Consider the following 18499-nt stretch of genomic DNA (forward strand, 5'->3'; position numbering starts at 1 on the left):
AATGGCCAAGTCAGTCACCTGATCTTAACCAAATTGAGCATGCATTTCACTTGTTGAAGATTAAACTTCGGACAGAAAGGCCCGCAAACAAACAGCAACTGAAAGCCGCTGCAGAGCATTATAAAGGAGGAAACCCAGTATCTGGTGATGTCCATGAGTTCAAGACATTTTATTTCCAGTTATTTAATTTGTCCAATTACTTTTGAGCCCCTGAAATAAAGGGATTGTGTTAAAAAAATGCTTTAGTTGCCTTACATTTTTATGCAATCGTTTTGTTCAACCCACTGAATTAAATCTGAAATCTGTATCCTCAATAGAAAAGTATCCTGCCTTGGACAGTTGAGAACCTGCTTTGCAAAGCAAAGAGAGAAGACATACAAGATTTTTTTTTTCTTGATGGCCTGGGGCCTCAGGTATAAATGGTGCGTATGCACAGAAATGTTGCGTAAGAACACGTTCAAATCGCGATGTATAAAACCTACATTTGGCGTAAAGCTACGCACTTTTCCACAGTACCTCATACCTTGTCATACGCAAGTTGTCCGCTCGGTTTTGCAAACTGGCGGAACCCAGCATCAAAGCAGTGCTACTGTCCCTGTGTGGTTACACCTTATTTTCCTGACGCGGCTTAATAAATACACTGAAACTAACCACATATTGTTTATTAGTGTAACGCATTTGATTGTAATTAACTTGTAACAATATAATGGTCCAGGGAACAGCCATAGTATTCCAAATACCATAACTGCTTTAGCGTTGTTACTCTCACTTCTCCTCCTTCTTCTTTCAGCTCCTCCCGTTAGGAGTTGCCACAGCGGATCATCTTTTTCCATATTTCTCTCACTGCACCACTCTGAGTATTTATATCACTGTATCTGAGTGTGAATCACAGCAGCAGCTGATCGGAAAGAGAATTATCGGTATACAGCTTCAAGGACACGCTGTCTCTGCCACGACAAAACGTTTTAAAGCCTTTCCTGTACAGACCTCGCGGTTCAGAAACAGTTTCATCCCAAGAACTTTAAATGCACTTAATCAATTGCACCTTGTAGAACTGTGAGGACATATAAGTAGGCTACAATCAACCCACTGTAAACTTACACTACAGTTATAATATCTCACAACCTGAGCCACTTTATAAAGCGCTTATTTACATAGGATGACGATATCATTTTTAAGGTGAAATACAGCAAAATATGTTTGTTAAATTATACAGATAAAACTTTAACTTCATTTAAATAATCTATATTCTTCACTGGGACTGGCGTGAAGGATAGAATAATTAAACATGTACTACGAAGATATTTTAATGTTCCTTAAACGTTTCGAAGAATCGGCGCTAAGCTTACAGATGGCTTAACGTCTATTACAGAGCTGATTGTGTGGCGATCGGTTACTTTGGGAAAGAAAAGCACTGACTGCAGTGACGGCTACGCCAATATATATTGAATATAAAACAGAAAGAGAAAATAACAACACAGCTAAAAACGCAGCGACAAATTTCGGCAAAAGTTAAATGCTTGTATCATAAGCACGAGGCGGCTATGCAGTGTCTGCAACGGACGTGGCCATCCATCGTGCATAAGCTACTTTACTGACATTGGCCGACGAAGGAGCCACTGATTCTTCCTCTGCCCAGTGCCACCACAAGCCTAGAGCCGCCCCTGAGTACTGCTGCAATAAATTATTTCATCGAAGTGAAAGACATGTTTAATAACGTGCTTTAACTCCTATCATCATAAAAATGATATCACATCTCAGTATTTTAGTTATTCAGAGAGCTGTAATATCATGATTGTAATGGATTCTGTGTCCAGTTGGAGGAAGAGAGCCGGTTTAAGAAGCAAGTAGTGATTCACACACATAGGCACATAGAAGATCAAATACAAAACAAAACATTTAACGTGCTACTTTAATTTACGATGTGATTTGAGAAACTGGTTAATTAAACGATTTTAAGATGAAGTTTATGATGTTCTACTTTAATGACAAAATAAACTACGTGATTAAAGTGGAAATGTCGAGATTGAAGTTGACATTTCGTGCTTTTTCCCCACTGTGTGCCTTTTTCTCTGTACCCTAATAAACTTTCATATGACACTCAGACAGTGGGCTACAACTCGCCTTTTCATTGCGACTTTGATATGTGACTTCTTTTTTATTTCCAGTACTGTGCGATTTTGTGGATGTGAGCTTTCAACTTTCTCCAACACGCTAAGTCACTCGATCAACTTCCTTTTGTTGATTATACCACGGTTTATTTGAACAAATAGTATGTTTTTCATTTGCCTCCACTTGGTATTCGCTGAAATTCTTATATTTTCCCCCGTGCTTTTCCCATTGTCTTTTCACAGAAGGCTGCGCTTAAGGGCGATTTATATTGATTTGCATATTCAAAGAGGTGTAATTCTGGGAGGATTTGGGGCGTTACATAATGCGCGTGCACGAGCGTTAGTTTTCACGCTGATCGGGATTTATGTAGCGGAAGAGCGTGGAAGTTGGAGATGCGCACAGATTCCTGCATCTGGATTTTTCTGTGCGTAAGCACATTTCGGGTTTTGTGCTTACGCCATGTTATAGTGCGAGTTCTACGCACGGCGTTATACATGAGGCCCCTGGTCCTTCATGCGTTAGCATGAGCTCTGGGATGCATTAAACATGCGCTGCCAGAGGGCATTGTGGCCTTGTGGTCTCAAAAATTCATAGATAACATCCATAACTTTAGACTTGAAACACAAGAGAGGATAAAATGCCAGAGACACAGAGAAATAAAAAAATAAAAAATGCAGAAATTACCTCACTTGACAGATGGAGCAAAACCCCAATATGATTTATTTTGTCTTTATCAATTTCATTGTATATTGAGTGATCTCCCTTTGTTTATTGTTCCCTTGTGTTTCTGGTTTTGAAATCAAGTCTGTTTTATTATTTTGGAATTTTGTCACATTTATTACAGGTTGAAGTAAAAACTAAGAGATGTTTCTTATCACAAAAGATATAATAATGGCCAGCACATATGTTTTGTGATGAGAAATTACTACTACTGCTCACAAATCGTTGTATATGCCCTTCATGCTAATGAGGTTCCAGCTACAATTCTGTTATGGAGCCATTTTTAAAGTAATGTACCTGCAGTGTTATTCTGGGAGGCAATTAATCTTACATAAACCTCCAACAGCTAAATATACCTACCTGCTGTGCCACATATAATTATTAATATGCATAAGGTCTTTAATGAAGCTAAACTGACCATGAGAAGATGAAGTGAAAAGAAGCAAAGATATTGTATCATCAAACTGCAAATACATACATAAGTGGGAGGATGAGAGGTTTAGTGTGTCATGGTCAAAGACACATAAGGTCGTTAGATAAAATACAATGTAACAGCAACCTTTTATTGCTTTTTCTAATCCTGTTGTTTTTCCTTTATCAGGACAATAATAGAATTTAAACTGTACTCTGAAATTTTAATATTGCTCACAGCCTTTTTGACAACATATTATTTGATGACTCATTAGGTATGTTTGGTATCTTTAATATGGTGTCTCAGACTCTCGTCCTCTCACTGCAGTTTAAAATTTAAGCTAAATTAATTGGTTTCATTGTGCTCTGATTTTTGGGATTACTAAATGTAGTTCTTGACTATTTCTGTTGCCTTTTTTGCAAAGATAAAATATACATACATATATATTAGGCACTAGTTAAAAAAGAAAAACAGTGAAAATCTTTCCTACAGATGTTATTGGATGTTTTTCAGCTGACCAGGTGTCAGAGAATAAGTGCTACAAGACTGGCCCAGGTTAAATCTTCCATGCAAAAGGGCAAACCACACATGAAAAGAGAGGTCCTGATGAGGAAAGGCAGGGGTGGCTTGGGGGCCTGTAAGTTCTGTCAAGCATAGTTCCCCCAGATGTGAACAGTGAGAAGATATTCCTTACAAAATGCTAGAGAGTGCATAGCTATGCATGTGCCATTCAGAACTGATATTGGGCTATAGGATATACAAGCCACCAGGTGGCAATGGGATTTCCTCTTTGTGAAGAGGTTAATTAATTTGTCTCCTTAGGAGTCAGATTTGGTCAATGAAATCCCAGGCCTAGATGGTACATGATCTTCATTGGAAATATGCCATTTGATTAAGAGAATAGAAACATTGGGGAGATACGATGGATAATGGGGTCTTTAAGGGCTGTAAAGGACACAGTAGTGCAATAAAACTGGAGACTAGTGAGGGAGCACTAACCTTGTGGCCCTGTAACTAAAAATAAAAACAGTTTTTGGCTTCCATGGTTTGGCATGGATGTAATGATATAGGCAGTGCTGCCCCTATAGTCAAAATGGGGCTCAAAGTGGAATCTTTTTTAACTTCGCCCAAATCCAGTACATTAGTAATTTTGAAAGATAAATAAATAGACAAAGAACCACAAATTACAAACTTAAGTAAAACATTTAACATCAAATACAATTTTTAAATTATGAAAACCTGGGGTTTCTTCAGTCACTTTGTTGCATAACACAACAGCACAAGTCTACATTTTCTGAAAGCAAAGTCATCTACTGTATTATGCCATCACATAACAGCTTCTGTGCAAGGTCTGAGTTGATGCTGGTGATAGCCTAGCTGCTTATACATTGTTGTGTCATGGATGACCTCAAGTATGTCTTGACGAATTTAAGTTTTGAAAAACTGCTAACTGGGAGGGTTGCTACAATGCAGAGAGCAACCCATAAATTTGGACCTTTGGAATGTTATTTACTTATTTACCTTGTTTTATTTACTTACTTCCTACAGCGTAAAGTCACAAGTAGAGTGCAGAGCTATAGAGCGTCTTTATGTGAAAACAGCAGTGTTAGATGCGGGTTTGTAGGATCATGAATGCGACTGAGAGAATAAAACTGAATAAAAAAAAACAAACAACAAAGCTAACCTTTACGAGTATCATATATTTATAACGGCTGTTACAGACTGAAATAAAATGTATGTTTTTATTCTAAAATAGTAAGAATAAGATCAGTTCACTTCTCAAAACAGACTCAGCCAGGATTGAACCCATGAAGTTTTGATTACCAGTCAACTGTTAATACCATTGTGCAACTGAAGCGGTTGTAGTAAATGTGTGTCAATGTCACACACTAACGCGGGTTCTTTTCTGTAGTTCTATTCTTGAATAGAAGCGCACTTGTTCTGTTATATTTGTACCTTTTGTGAAAGTGTTTCTTTGATATTTGAAATTCAGGTTTCACACATTATACACGTCATGTCTACATTTTGTCAATTATTACTAAAACATGAAAAACGTTTCTGTTTTAAAGATGTGTTTACTGTACATAGATTGTTGTAGACACGGAACACACATGAAATGCATGTGTTCCAAATAACGATATAGTATTTATAAAAGGTGTGATTTTGCTTGACTTCTCACTCTATACAACTCCAAGCAACTGACACGCAGGTAAACAGACTTGAGCTAAGAAAACTGTGCGCCGGTGGGGAATGTGATAGCAGGCTGCTTGCTGCTTATCAACACATTTAAAGAACAAAAGACGCTGATGGAGATGTTCAAAGCGATTTAAGGTGGGACGGATCTACAAGTTTTTTCATAGGCTCTGGTAATTATAGTGTTAAGTCGATAACTAACAAGTAAGCAAAATAGCCGGTGTGTTAGTAAAATTTACAAAAATGTCCTCAATGGAACAGCACTAAGAGCACTTATTATGTCAACAAACATTAGCAGCCTTTAATAAAATGTAGAGGACCGGAGGTCCATATGGCTGTAATACTGTAAATAATCCTCAACCATGTGTCAACTAGGTACTGTAACATTACATAAGATTTATTAAACACTCAACATCAAAACTATTACATGTAACACTACTCCATTGTTAGTCCAGTAAACCACTAGCTGTAGTGTAATGGCAATTTATGAAATCTTAGCTTGCTTTGCTTACTGGAAATTGAACAAATTTAGATTTCTAAATCCCCCCTCTGGAGCCAGGCATGGAGGTGGGGTTCGATGGCGAGCACCTGGTGGCCGGGCCTGCACCAATTGGGGCTCAGGACACAGTCCGGAGAGGCAACATGGGTCCCCCTTCCCATGGGCTCACCACCTATGGAAGGGGCCAAGGAGGTCAGGTGCAGTGTGAGTTGGGAGGAGAGGGAAGTCTGGGCATTTCTGCTCAAGCTGCTATCTCCGCGACCCGATCTCGGATAAGCAGAAGAGGATGGATGGGTGGATGGCCCCTTGGGCCGCCACCACTCCTGTCCCTTAAGCTCCATCCTTCTTCCACCCGATTCTGGATGCAGCACACACTGCTTCTTCATGTTTTCATTTAATTATATTCTGTGCTCTTGTCTAGCATTGATTTGAAGCCATCTCTCTGATCGTTAATAGAAAATTGTCACAACAGGTTGGTGCCAATGATGTTAATTATATGATTCATGAAACAATAGTAAATGCAATAGAGTCAAGCTGTGGTCCTCCAGAGCACTGTTCTGTTGAGGAGGTTGTCTCTTCGTATTATACATTAGTGATATTATGCTATATGGTTAAGATTATGGTTGTGGGTGGAGTTATCTGACTCAAGTCAAGTAAACCAAGCGATAAAAATGTGCAATCCAATTGGCTGGCCAGCAAAACTCCTGAATCACGGAAGTCTGATGACCCCCAATGTCACACTCCCACATAAGTCCTCTGATTCTGGGCCCCACACCCATGAACTGTGTACAGGCAGGGGCAACACTGGATATAAGGTTGCTTTCAGCCAGAGCCAGAATGAATCTAGAGTCAGGAGAATAAGAAGAAAGTGTTGGAGAAGAAAGGCAATGAGAGCTAGCAGTAAGCAAACGATTGTAGGTTTGCTATCACATCCTGAAGATGTATTGGTGCCTCTAAATTGACTTGTTAGGTATGAGAGTGAGTGTGTGTGTGATAGACTGGGATTATATTTAGCTTTGGTCCTTGCTTTGTGCCAAATACTACAGGAACAGTTTTTAGCTCACTAAAACCCTAAACTGGAAAATTTAGAAAAAAAAAAATTTTATGTTTAGTTTTGAAAAGAAGTTTACCTAATTAATCTTATTCCATCCTTACCATCCCTACAGGGCAACACAAAAAATCACAGCCATCATCAAGAAGGTGCAACTATGCTTTTACTTCTTAAGATGTCTGAGGATAACAAGATATTCAGTATCTGTATCGATACTCATCAACTATAGATTCATAGAGAATTATGTCCTTAAAGGCTACATTCCATCTCTGTATGTTGCCCATTCATTGTACAACCACAAAGCAATACAGTATGTGGTATTGTATATTACCAGCACACAGCTTGCTTCTATTCAGAAAGCACACACACATATACTTACATATATAGTGTCAAGCTTGGGTCACGAAGTTACACAGGAGACTTCTAGGAGTAGAAACTTGCTGTTCTGCCAGTTACAAACACAAGTCTCTTACAAAGGTGAACCAGCCACACAAGGAACAGCTGTTAAACTTGACGCATCGGCCCCAACTCCTACTCAAAAGAACACAAAGTCTTCTTCATCAAGGGGATCCAGTGGGCCGGCAGCAACAGCCAAAGCAGAGGAAGTCTGGGGGAAAAGATAGTGAGAGACCTCAGGATGGCCCAGGCTTGATCTTTTAAATGTTCGTAGCCCCGTGTGAGAAGCAAATTGCTTGGCAAGCCAGCAGATGATCCTACAAAGAGGTACTGAAAGAGTGTTTCTTTTTCATTGAAAAACTGTTTAAGAGGGGTTTCTGAAGCGGCAGCAACAGCGGTTACGATAGGTGTATAAGGTCATTATTTTACAGTACATGTATGAATATACAGTACATATAAGGCAAACAGCAAAAATAAAAACTTCAGGAATCCCGAACAACCATTATTCTTCTTCCTCTATTTCATAATACTATTGTCATTAAATGCAGACACAGATTTTTATTCCTAGGTTATACGGCTTGTGATGCATGAGTTGGTGTCTTGCACCCCAAAGATGAGCCTCAGTACTTTAGGTAAACCCATTTTATTCCACTCAAAACAGGAACAGCAAGGTTATTTATTGCAGTGGGATCAACCATTGTACTGTGCACAGAGATAGTAAACAGGCAGGGTCGGGGCCGGGTCAGTGGCCAAGTTATAATGTTCCCTATATCACCCATCGGGCGACCAGAGCTTTGAGTATGGCAGCAGTCAGCTTGTAGTTGTTTCTGTGGCACTGCAAATCTGCGGTTGCCTGGGCAATGGACAAGCAACCCTCAACAGATGTGGCAGCATGTTATTCCATTGGGGAGGGTCTCAAATAGTTTAGAAGTCTTACAGGCTACTAAAAGGCTGTAAAGACAACTGTATGGGTTTTTCTGCAATATACAGTTAGGTCCATAATTATTTGGACATTGATGCAATTTTTGTAAATTTCTCATTGTATGCCACCACAATAGATTTGAAACTAAGCAATTAAAATGTGACAGGAGTATGGACTTTCAGCTTTAATTTATGGGGTTTAAAAAAGGTATTGCATTACCTTTACATGGAGTCCCTCCATTTTCAGAGACTCAAAAATAATAGGATGTGTGACTGACAAGCAGTTTGATGGCCAGGTTTGGTCTGTTCCCTTATTTTTCCATGGGAAATTAATTAGATAAAAAGTCTAGGGTTGATTTAAAGCACTGAATTTGCATTTGTTAGCTAGTCAAAAGAACTCAACATGAGGTCCAAAGAGGTGTCAACACAAGTTAAGGAGACCACCATTAGGCTGAAAAAACAAAATAAACCTATCAGAGTGATAGCTAAAACATTAGGGTTGCCCAAATTAACATTTTGGTACATTCATATAAAGAATGAAATGCACTGCTGAGCGCAGGAAAGCCAAAAGGCCTGGGAGACCAGAGAAGACAACTGAGGTGGATAATCACAGAATTCTTTCCTTGGTAAAGAAAAACACTTTCACAATGACTAGTTAGGTCAAGGACATTCTTGAGTAGGTAGGCGTATCAATGCCAATGTCTGCAATACAGAGGGTTTCCTCTAGGTGCAAACCACTGGTAAAACTGAGGAACAGGAAGGTCAGATTAGCTATTGCCAGAAAACACCCTAAAAAGCCTGCCCAGTTCTGGAATAAGACTCTTTGGACAAATGAAACTAAGATCAATTTGCACCTGAATGATTGGTAGAGAAAAGTATGGAGAAAGAAAGGGTCAGTTCATAATCCAAAGCATACCACATTGTCTGTCAAACATGGTAGAGGCAGTGTTATGGCATGAGCATGTATGGATACCAGTGGAACTGGGTCACTGTTGTTTATTGATGATGTGACAGCTTACAGAAGTAGCCGGATGGATTCTGAAGTGTATAGGGCTATACTCTCCGCAGATTCACCCAAATAATGCTGCAAAACTGATTGGCAGGCATTTTACAGTACAAATGGATAATGATCCAAAACATTCTGTGAAAGCAACCCAAGAATCTCTCAAGGTAAAGAAATGGATTTTTCCTCAATGTCCAAGTCAGTCACCTGATCTCAAACCAAGAGAGCATGCTTTTCAGTTACTGAACACAAACTTAATGACAGAAAGATTAACAAACAAGCAGCAACTGAAGGTGGCAGCAGTAAAGGTCTGGCAAAGCATCTGAAAGGAGTAAATTTTGCATTTGGTGATGTCCATTGGTTCCAATCTTCAGGCAGTCATTGACTGCAAGGGAATTTCATCCAAGTATAAAACAATACATATATTTTATATTACTTTGTCCAATTACTTTTGAGCCACTGAAAATGTGACAAATGGTTGTTATTTTTGAAAGCTTAATGCAATACCTTTGTTAAACCTCTTAAATCAAAGCTGAAAGTCTATACCTCTGTCAGATCTTGATTGTTTAATTTCACATCCATTGTGGATATATACAGAGAGAAATTTACAAAAATTGCATTATTGTCCAAATACTTATGGACCTAATCTGGTGTTCCTTTTAATATATGATGTTATACTAACTGACTGTTTGTATTCATTGTATGCTGTAGGTGGTTTACTACCGTGACTATTTTTTCAAAGGCTTGATAATAAAAAATGCACTGTACTTTGTACATGTGAAAATAATTTTAACTTGAACTTAACCTGTGTTAGCTTAAAAATGTGTATAGCTTCTTTTTATAGTGAAACAAATCCCAGGTGTTGTATACATGCAAAAATAGTACAATGATTTACACAAGCACATGTAATTACATTTGGAATTGAAACAGACTGGCATTAACACTTAGAACATGAGGTACAAGTTAAGTTGTATTGTTTGTCATTGAGCCTGTCAAGGTGCGATATACGATATAACTGTACCTCAGTATACAGTTACTACAGACACTGTGAGCTTGCAGATGAGCTTTGCTGCCTTGTCTCAGTTACCTACTATAGTTCCGCCATCTGGTGGTTAAGAAGTTTTTTTGCTTTGGTGGCAACAGCGTCCAGAAAACAGTCATATAAATAGTCCGTAGTAATGTCCTCGTGAAAAAGGAATAAAGTTGCTGATGTTTTGAAACAATTAGATATGTTACAAGATGAAAATTTTGACAATAATGACAGTAATCAAGATAGTGACAATCAGTTGGGTGATGTGGAACCTGTAGACTCTGCTACTGACGTGTATAGGTGTCCAAAAGGCATTTCTTATCACAAGGCATCCAACGTGTCTTGACTGTCAGAACAGCAGTCCAAGGACATTCTACTGGCCACTGAGCACAAATTGTCACTAACTACCACATGTGTTGTTTGCAACAAGCTTGTACAGTGCAAAGAAATATGGTACATTTTTGGCACATGTTCTTCTAAGCCAACACTGTGCAAGGTGCCATGCTTCTAGGACTCTCATTCAAGTTGAGACTTTCAGCCATGTTACTGGTGAAAGTAAAGTAATTAACAGTTTCTTTACATTTTTGACAGAGCTACAGTTGATAATAAAACTGTTGCTTTCTAATATATTTCTTTACATTGTAAAAAGAAAGCACATGGAACAATATTAAGGGTTGGGGAAACCATCCCCCGTATAGTGTCACTCTTTCTCGTTCTCTTTTTAGGTCAGTACAAACAGCCCAGTTGCATAAATCAGCACAGACAACATGTTGGGGGCAAGATGATGTATTTGTAGAGACAGGGACGGCGAAAAGGATGTCAGGTTCAATGGGGAATCCTGGGAGCAAGGTGATGTCATTTGGGAGGGACGACATGTGACTTTATGCGATGAGGAAGGAGTCCGGTCATCTGATTGTAGCATGGGGAATAAAGTCACGGCCCCAGGCTCTTTTGTAGATCATCCTTCCTGTGAGAGAGCAGAGAGATGGGTTAGTGCACTGGCTTTTTCCCCTGTCTTGTGGGTTCACGCCACATGTCAGGTCCTTTAGCTGCCCCCTACTTGTGCATGTGTGACAACATATTTTGATAGAATTCATTATTTATTTTATATGCATAGACAGCATCCTGGTAATAAATGATCCAGCAATCAATGTATTAAGCTTTATAGGTATAGATCAACATCATATGTATTAGAGTTCAAAGCCATGACCACTGTACCATCGTGGTGCACTGACCAAGACCTCAATGCAGCACAGTGTGCACTAACAGACATATCGACCCTCACCTCAAAACAGAACTAATTTGGTGTCAAAAATAAGCTCAACATGTACTACTTTGTGATGTAAGTTGAATACAGAATAGCTAGAGAAAACAAACAGAATGTTAGGACATGTGCAACACTGGTCTCAGGAGCTATGAGGCAGCAGCACTAACAAGTGAATTACGCAACTGAATTAGAGCAGCTGTTTTATATTTCATTTTTAGAACTAGAGAAAAATGTAAGTGACTTGTTTGGCATCACCTATGCAGTGAGAACTGGCTTTTGGCACAGTTCTGTAGCTCTTAGGCCACTTGGCCACATTGCCATCATCTGGAACACCACTAATGATCTGTAGTTTCCTTCTTTAAAAATCTGTAATATATACTTTTGTAGTAGGTTGTATAGATGCTTCAGACAATTTGCAGTCATGAATTCATCTTTGCTATGTGATGTATCAAAATAATAAAATAGTCTTTGAATTTGTCTGATGTACTTCATGTTAAATGTCATGTCATGTCATGTTACTGTCATGTTTGCATGTCCCAATGATCCTAGGAGCTATGTTGTCCGGGGCTTTATGCCCCTGGTAGGGTCACCCAAGGCAAACTGGTCCTAGGTGAGGAATGAGACAAAGAGCGGTTCAACAAACCTCTGATGAAGAATAAAAACCTTGGATGACATTTTCCCTTGCCCGGACGCGGGTCACCATGGCCCCTCTGGAGCCAGGCCTGGAGGTGGGGCTCGATGGCGAGTGCCTGGTGGCCGGGCCTGCACCCATGGGGCTCGGCCGGGCATAGCCCGAAGAGGTAACGTGGGTCCTCCTCCCCATGGGCTCACCACCTATGGGAGGGGACAAGGAGGTTGGGTGCAGTGTGAGTTGGGTGGTGGCCGAAGGCGGGACCTTGGCGGTCTGATCCTCGGCTACAGAAACTGGCTCTTGGGACGTGGAATGTCACCTCTCTGAAGGGGAAGGAGTCTCTGGAGGAGGTGCTAGAGGGCATACCTTCTGGGGATTCCCTCGTTTTGCTGGGAAACTTCAATGCTCACGTGGGCAATGACAGTGAGACCTGGAAGGGCGTGATTGGGAGGAATGGCCCCCCCGATCTGAACCCGAGCGGTGTTTTGTTATTGGACTTCTGTGCTCGTCACGGATTGTCCATAATGAACACCATGTTCAAGCATAAGGGTGTTCATATGTGCACTTGGCACCAGGACACCCTAGGCCTCAGGTCGATGATCGACTTTGTGGTGTGTCGTGGACTTGCGGCCATATGTCTTGGACACTCGGGTGAAGAGAGGGGCGGAGCTGTCAACTGATCACCACCTGGTGGTGAGTTGGCTTCGATGGTGGGGAAGATGCGGTCAGACCTGGTAGGCCCAAGCGTGTTGTGAGGGTCTGCTGGGAGCGGCTGGCAGAGTCCCCTGTCAGAAGTAGCTTCAACTCCCACCTCGGCAGAACTTCAACCCGTCCCGAGGGAGGTGGGGACATTGAGTCGAATGGGCCATGTTCCGTGCCTCTATTGTTGAGGCGGCTGACGGAGCTGTGGCCGCAAGGTGGTGGTGCCTGTCGTGGCGGCAATCCCGAACCCGTTGGTGGACACGGCGGTGAGGATGCCGTCAAGCTGAAGAAGGAGTCCTATAGGACTTTTTGTCCTGTGGGTCTCTGGAGGCAGCTGATAGGTACCGGCAGGCCAAGCGAACGCGGCTTCGTTGTTGCTGAGGCAAAACTTGGGCATGGGAGGAGTTTGGAGGCCATGGAGAGCGACTTTGGACGGCCGAGGAGATTCTGGTCCACCGTCCGGCGTCTCAGGAGGGAAGCAGTGCAGTGTCAACACCGTATATGGTGGGGATGGTGCGCTGCTGACCTCACTTCGGGCGTTGTGGGTCGGTGGGAGGAGTACTTCGAAGACCTCCTCAATCCCACTAACATGCCTTCCAATGAGGAAGCAGAGCCTGGGGACTCTGAGGTGGGCTCTCCCATCTCTGGGACTGAAGTCACCGAGGTGGTCAAAAAACTCCTTGGTGGCAGGGCCCCGGGGGTGGATGAGATACGCCCGGAGTTCCTTAAGGCTCTGGATGTTGTAGGACTGTCTTGGTTGACACGTCTCTGCAACATCGCATGGACATCGGGACAGTGCCTCTGGATTGGCAGACGGGGTGGTGGTCCCCTCTTTAAAAGGGGACGGAGGGTGTGTTCCAACTATAGAGGGATCACACTCCTCAGCCTCCCTGGAAAAGTCTATTCGGGGTTCTGGAGAGGAGGGTCCGTCGGATAGTGAACCTCGGATTCAGGAGGAACAGTGTGGTTTTCGTCCTGGTCGCGGAACAGTGGACCAGCTCTTCACCCTTAGCAGAGTCCTGGAGGGTGCATGGGAGTTTGCCCGACCAGTCTACATGTGTTTTGTGGACTTGGAAAAGGCATTCGACCGTGTCCCTCGGGGAATCCTGTGGGGGGTGCTCGGGAGTATGGGGTACGGCCCCCTGATAAGAGCTGTTCGGTCTCTGTACAACGGTGTCAGAGCTTGGTCCGCATTGCCGGCAGTAAGTCGAGCCCGTTTCCAGTGAGAGTTGGACTCCGCCAGGGCTGCCCTTTGTCACCGATTCTGTTCATAACTTTTATGGACAGAATTTCTAGGCGCAACCAGGGTGTTGAAGGGGTCGGTTTGGTGGACTCAGGATTGGGTCACTGCTTTTTGCAGATGATGTTGTCCTGTTTGCTTCATCAGGCCGTGATCTTCAGCTCTCTCTGGATCGGTTCACAGCTGAGTGTGAAGCGGCTGGGATGAGAATCAGCACCTCCAAATCCGAGCATGGTCCTCAGCGGAAAAGGGTGGAGTGCCCTCTCAGGGTTGGGGAGAGATCCTGCCCCAAGTGGAGGAGTTCAAGTATCTCGGGGTCTTGTTCACGAGTGAGGGAAGAATGGAGCGTGAGATCGACAGGCGGATCGGTGCGGCATCCGCAGTGATGCGGGCTCTGCATCGGTCTGTCGTGGTGAAAACGGAGCTGAGCCGTAAGGCAAAGCTCTCAATTTACCAGTCGATCTACGCTCCTACCCTCACCTATGGTCATGAGCTATGGGTAGTGACCGAAAGAACGAGATCGCGAATACAAGCGGCTGAAATGAGTTTCCTCCGCAGGGTGTCTGGGATTTCCCTTAAAGATAGGGTGAGAAGCTCAGTCATCCGGGAGGGGCTCAGAGTACAGCCGCTGCTCCTCCGGAGTCTGAGGAGGTGGCTCGGGCATCTGATCAGGATGCCTCCTGGACGCCTCCCTGGTGAGGTATTCCGGGCACGTCCAGCCGGGAAGAGGCCCGGCTGGCCTGGGAACACCTTGGGATTCTCCCGGAAGAGCTGGAAGAAGTGGCCGGGGAGAGGGAAGTCTGGGCCTCTCTGCTTAAGCTGCTGCCCCTGCGACCCAACCTCAGATAAGCGGAAGAGGACGGATGGATGGATGGATGGACTTCATGTTAAAACTATTTCTTAGTATGAAGCGAAGTTGTCCAAAACTAAAAAGGAACCTAAAATGAAAATAAATGCTTTGGTAAGGAAAGAATTATTTATTTTTCATTGCTTTTTACCTGTTGCTTATTTGGACTGAGTATTACAGTGGCACAGTGGTTGTTAGCACTGCTGCCTCACAGCTCCGCAGACTTGATCCAGTCCCTGTGAGTGTGAAGTTTTTACTATACATTCTTCCCTTGTCTGTGGTGATTTTATTTGCATGTCTTCTTGTTTCCTCAAATCAAGCATTTTAGATTGACTGCAGGGTCTCAAATAGCCTGGTTTAGATATGATTGTGAATGAGCACAGCAATTGATTAGCATTTGAAACAGTATTGGCTTCAGCATTGCACCTGAAAATTACAAGACAAAGACAGATTCAGAAAATGGATGGATGAATGTTATATAGTTCATTATTGTGAAATACAAGAAGAATGTGTCTGAAAGCAGTGATCGTAATGAAAACTATTTTGACGCCTAGACTTTTTCTCTTACTGATATCCTTCCATCAGTTTCCACTTTCTCAAATACAGTACATTCAAGGAGTGGAACATGCTATCGCAAAATTAGGCACAAAACCACCTGAGACAAGATGTCATTGCAACATAAGGTATACTCACACATTCATTGAGTCTTAACACACATTTATTTGGAATGAGGGTGAAAAAACATTATGTGGAGAACATGCAAACTATATACCAGCACAGAAACTGAACAGGAGTGACTGGGCTGTGTAAGGTAGTACCGCTGTCACTCCCTCCTGTCAGAAACCATGACTTGAATTTTATAAAACTAGTTACACTTTTTCAACTTGATGTGTCTCAAATGACACATGAATTTTTGCAAGTAAAATAAAAAGCAGAAAACACATCCTGTACAGAAAAAACTTGACACAATCAAAGGAAATCAATTATTGTTCCTCAATACAAATATATAAATTCAATATCTGTCTGAAACACTCAGTCTTAGCTTACAGGTTATAGGTTGTAAATAATGCACTCGATGGCTATCTTGAAAGAAAGAGGGAAAGCAGTTTCACAGTGACTATTGAAATGTTTAGGTTGGCTCACTCAAAGAAAATTCAGGGAAGCCCTTCACAAGGCTCAATCAAAGTTTGTAAATTATTTACAGTGAAAGCAAAAAAAAGAGAAAAATTTTACCGAATCACTATGAGATTAAATGATAAAACATACTTGCTTCTTCTTTCTTCACCAAGGCCTCTTGCATGGATACTTATGAATGGTATCCATAATAAAGGATCAAGTATGGGTAAAGGTATAAAATATCATGGAACAAAGTTGAGAACAAATACATTAAAAACAAATCGTGTAAAAGTGCAGAGTTAACTACTGAAAGTCAATAAATATGAACGGACACACTTTTGAAAATCTAGATATTTTTTAATAATTTATTTGCCAAAGTCTTTTCAAGGGTATCTGAGGATCTAACCTTCCATGGGGTGCCAGCATATAGCAGGTACACTCACTTACACCAGATGGATTTACAGCCACTAGACAACCTAAACTGAACATCATTAGACTGTAAAAGGAAATTGGAAAAGAGAATATTTAAACAGACACAGAGAAAATAAGCAAGTTCATTCTACAAACGTTAAATAACTAGGCAGTGACACTAATACCTATTTTAGATATAGATGGACAGGTCAATATATCATTTAAAAAAATGACATTATTAATTGCAGTTATACATCATTTGATCCTCAATGCTTTTAATCACAAAATCATGAAGTGAAAATGCCAGAAAATGTAGAACTCTATAAGCCATTTTATTGTAAATATGGATCTGTTCTTCAAATGCAAAAATGTCAATGGCATTCCTACAATCCCAGGAAAAGCATCGACACACGGAGATCAGATTTCACACAATGTCATCATACTTTGCCTATGTAAGATGGCGGTATTCAGCAGTATGCTTTCAAGCATTGGATTGAAAATATATACAAATATTTAGTGTGAGAGAAGGACAGAAGAAACTGAGCTAGTGTTAGGACCATTGCAATTAATGTTTTGATAAAGATTTTCTGGTTTGGGGTTTTGGTTTACAATTTATTTTAATTATTTTGACTGTGGTCTCCTGAGTAAAAGTTTATTTTCTCCTTAAGTATTTTTTTCCATCACCTGGCTTTATTACACTAACTTTAAACCAAAACACCTGTTTTAAAGTAAGTAATCATTACTTATCTATCTTCAGTTTGCTCCCAAGTGTGAATGAAGACAGTATTCATAACAAGGATCTCTATATGAGATTAAGAGCAAGAAAAAGAAACTCCATACTAGAAGCACTTCCTCAGTTGCTGCTAAGAAGTGGTAAGTCATGCCAGCATCGCTGATACTGTTACAGGCTTCAGGCCTAGGGGAACCTGGACCAGGTACAAGCCACTGCTGCTACAGGGTGTAGCCACAGTGATATGGTGAAAAGCATAAAAGAAACAGGCAGCAATCCTGAGTCTCAGACAATACTTCTCTGTTCTACTTTATTCTCATTTTACCAGAAATATATATATGCTTCAGTTTCTGCATAGATCAACATGGCAATCAGTGAAAAAATGGTGCAAAACAATTTCCTCCTCTAGAACAAATAGTGTAAACAGTTTTATTTTGGTTTAACAATGGTATTGTGGCCAGCTATCAAAAAGTACTTGATTAGAAACCAATGTCCCCAGAACCCGTTAATTTTCAAAGGAAGCAGACAGTTCTGTTATCACCACATTGTGTGTGGATGAGATACTTAGTCAAATTACACTAAGCAACACACAGAAATGTCAGTTTCTTTAGAATACTGAATTCTAGCCCATTACAATACGACTGAAGTGAAATCTTTGAAGTCACCAATAACGGAGGGACCTGCCAGCATTGACTATTTTCTAAAGGAACATTTAAACACCACAGTGCTAATAATATTAACAAAGTGACTTCTGAACCATTTATTACAAGGAAGCTGCAGTATAGGTCTATGCACATATGATAAATAATGGACTTAATCAAAACTCGTAAAAATGTAAGGAAATGTATCAGAAAGCAACACTTTTATTATCATCAGTAACTCTGTTAAAAATGTAAAGTAATTTCACCAGCAACATGACTAAAAATTTCCATTTAAATGTGTCCTAGAAGCACGGCACCAGGCAGAGTGCAGGCTTAGAAGCACATGTACCACAAATATAACATGTTTCTTTGGGGTGTCGACGCTAGTTATACACAACACATTTGGTAGCTGGAAACTTTTTGCAGTCAGTGAGTGGCAGAATGTTCTTGTAGTGCTGTCCTGATAGTCTACAGTAGTTGGATGCCTTGTGATAAAGAAATGGCACATTTACTGTAGCATCAGTACCAGAACCTACAGGTTCCACATCATTGAACTGATTGTCACTATCTCGAACTA

This window comes from Polypterus senegalus, chromosome 11, assembly GCF_016835505.1.
Source record: "Polypterus senegalus isolate Bchr_013 chromosome 11, ASM1683550v1, whole genome shotgun sequence".
Taxonomy (NCBI): domain Eukaryota; kingdom Metazoa; phylum Chordata; class Cladistia; order Polypteriformes; family Polypteridae; genus Polypterus; species Polypterus senegalus.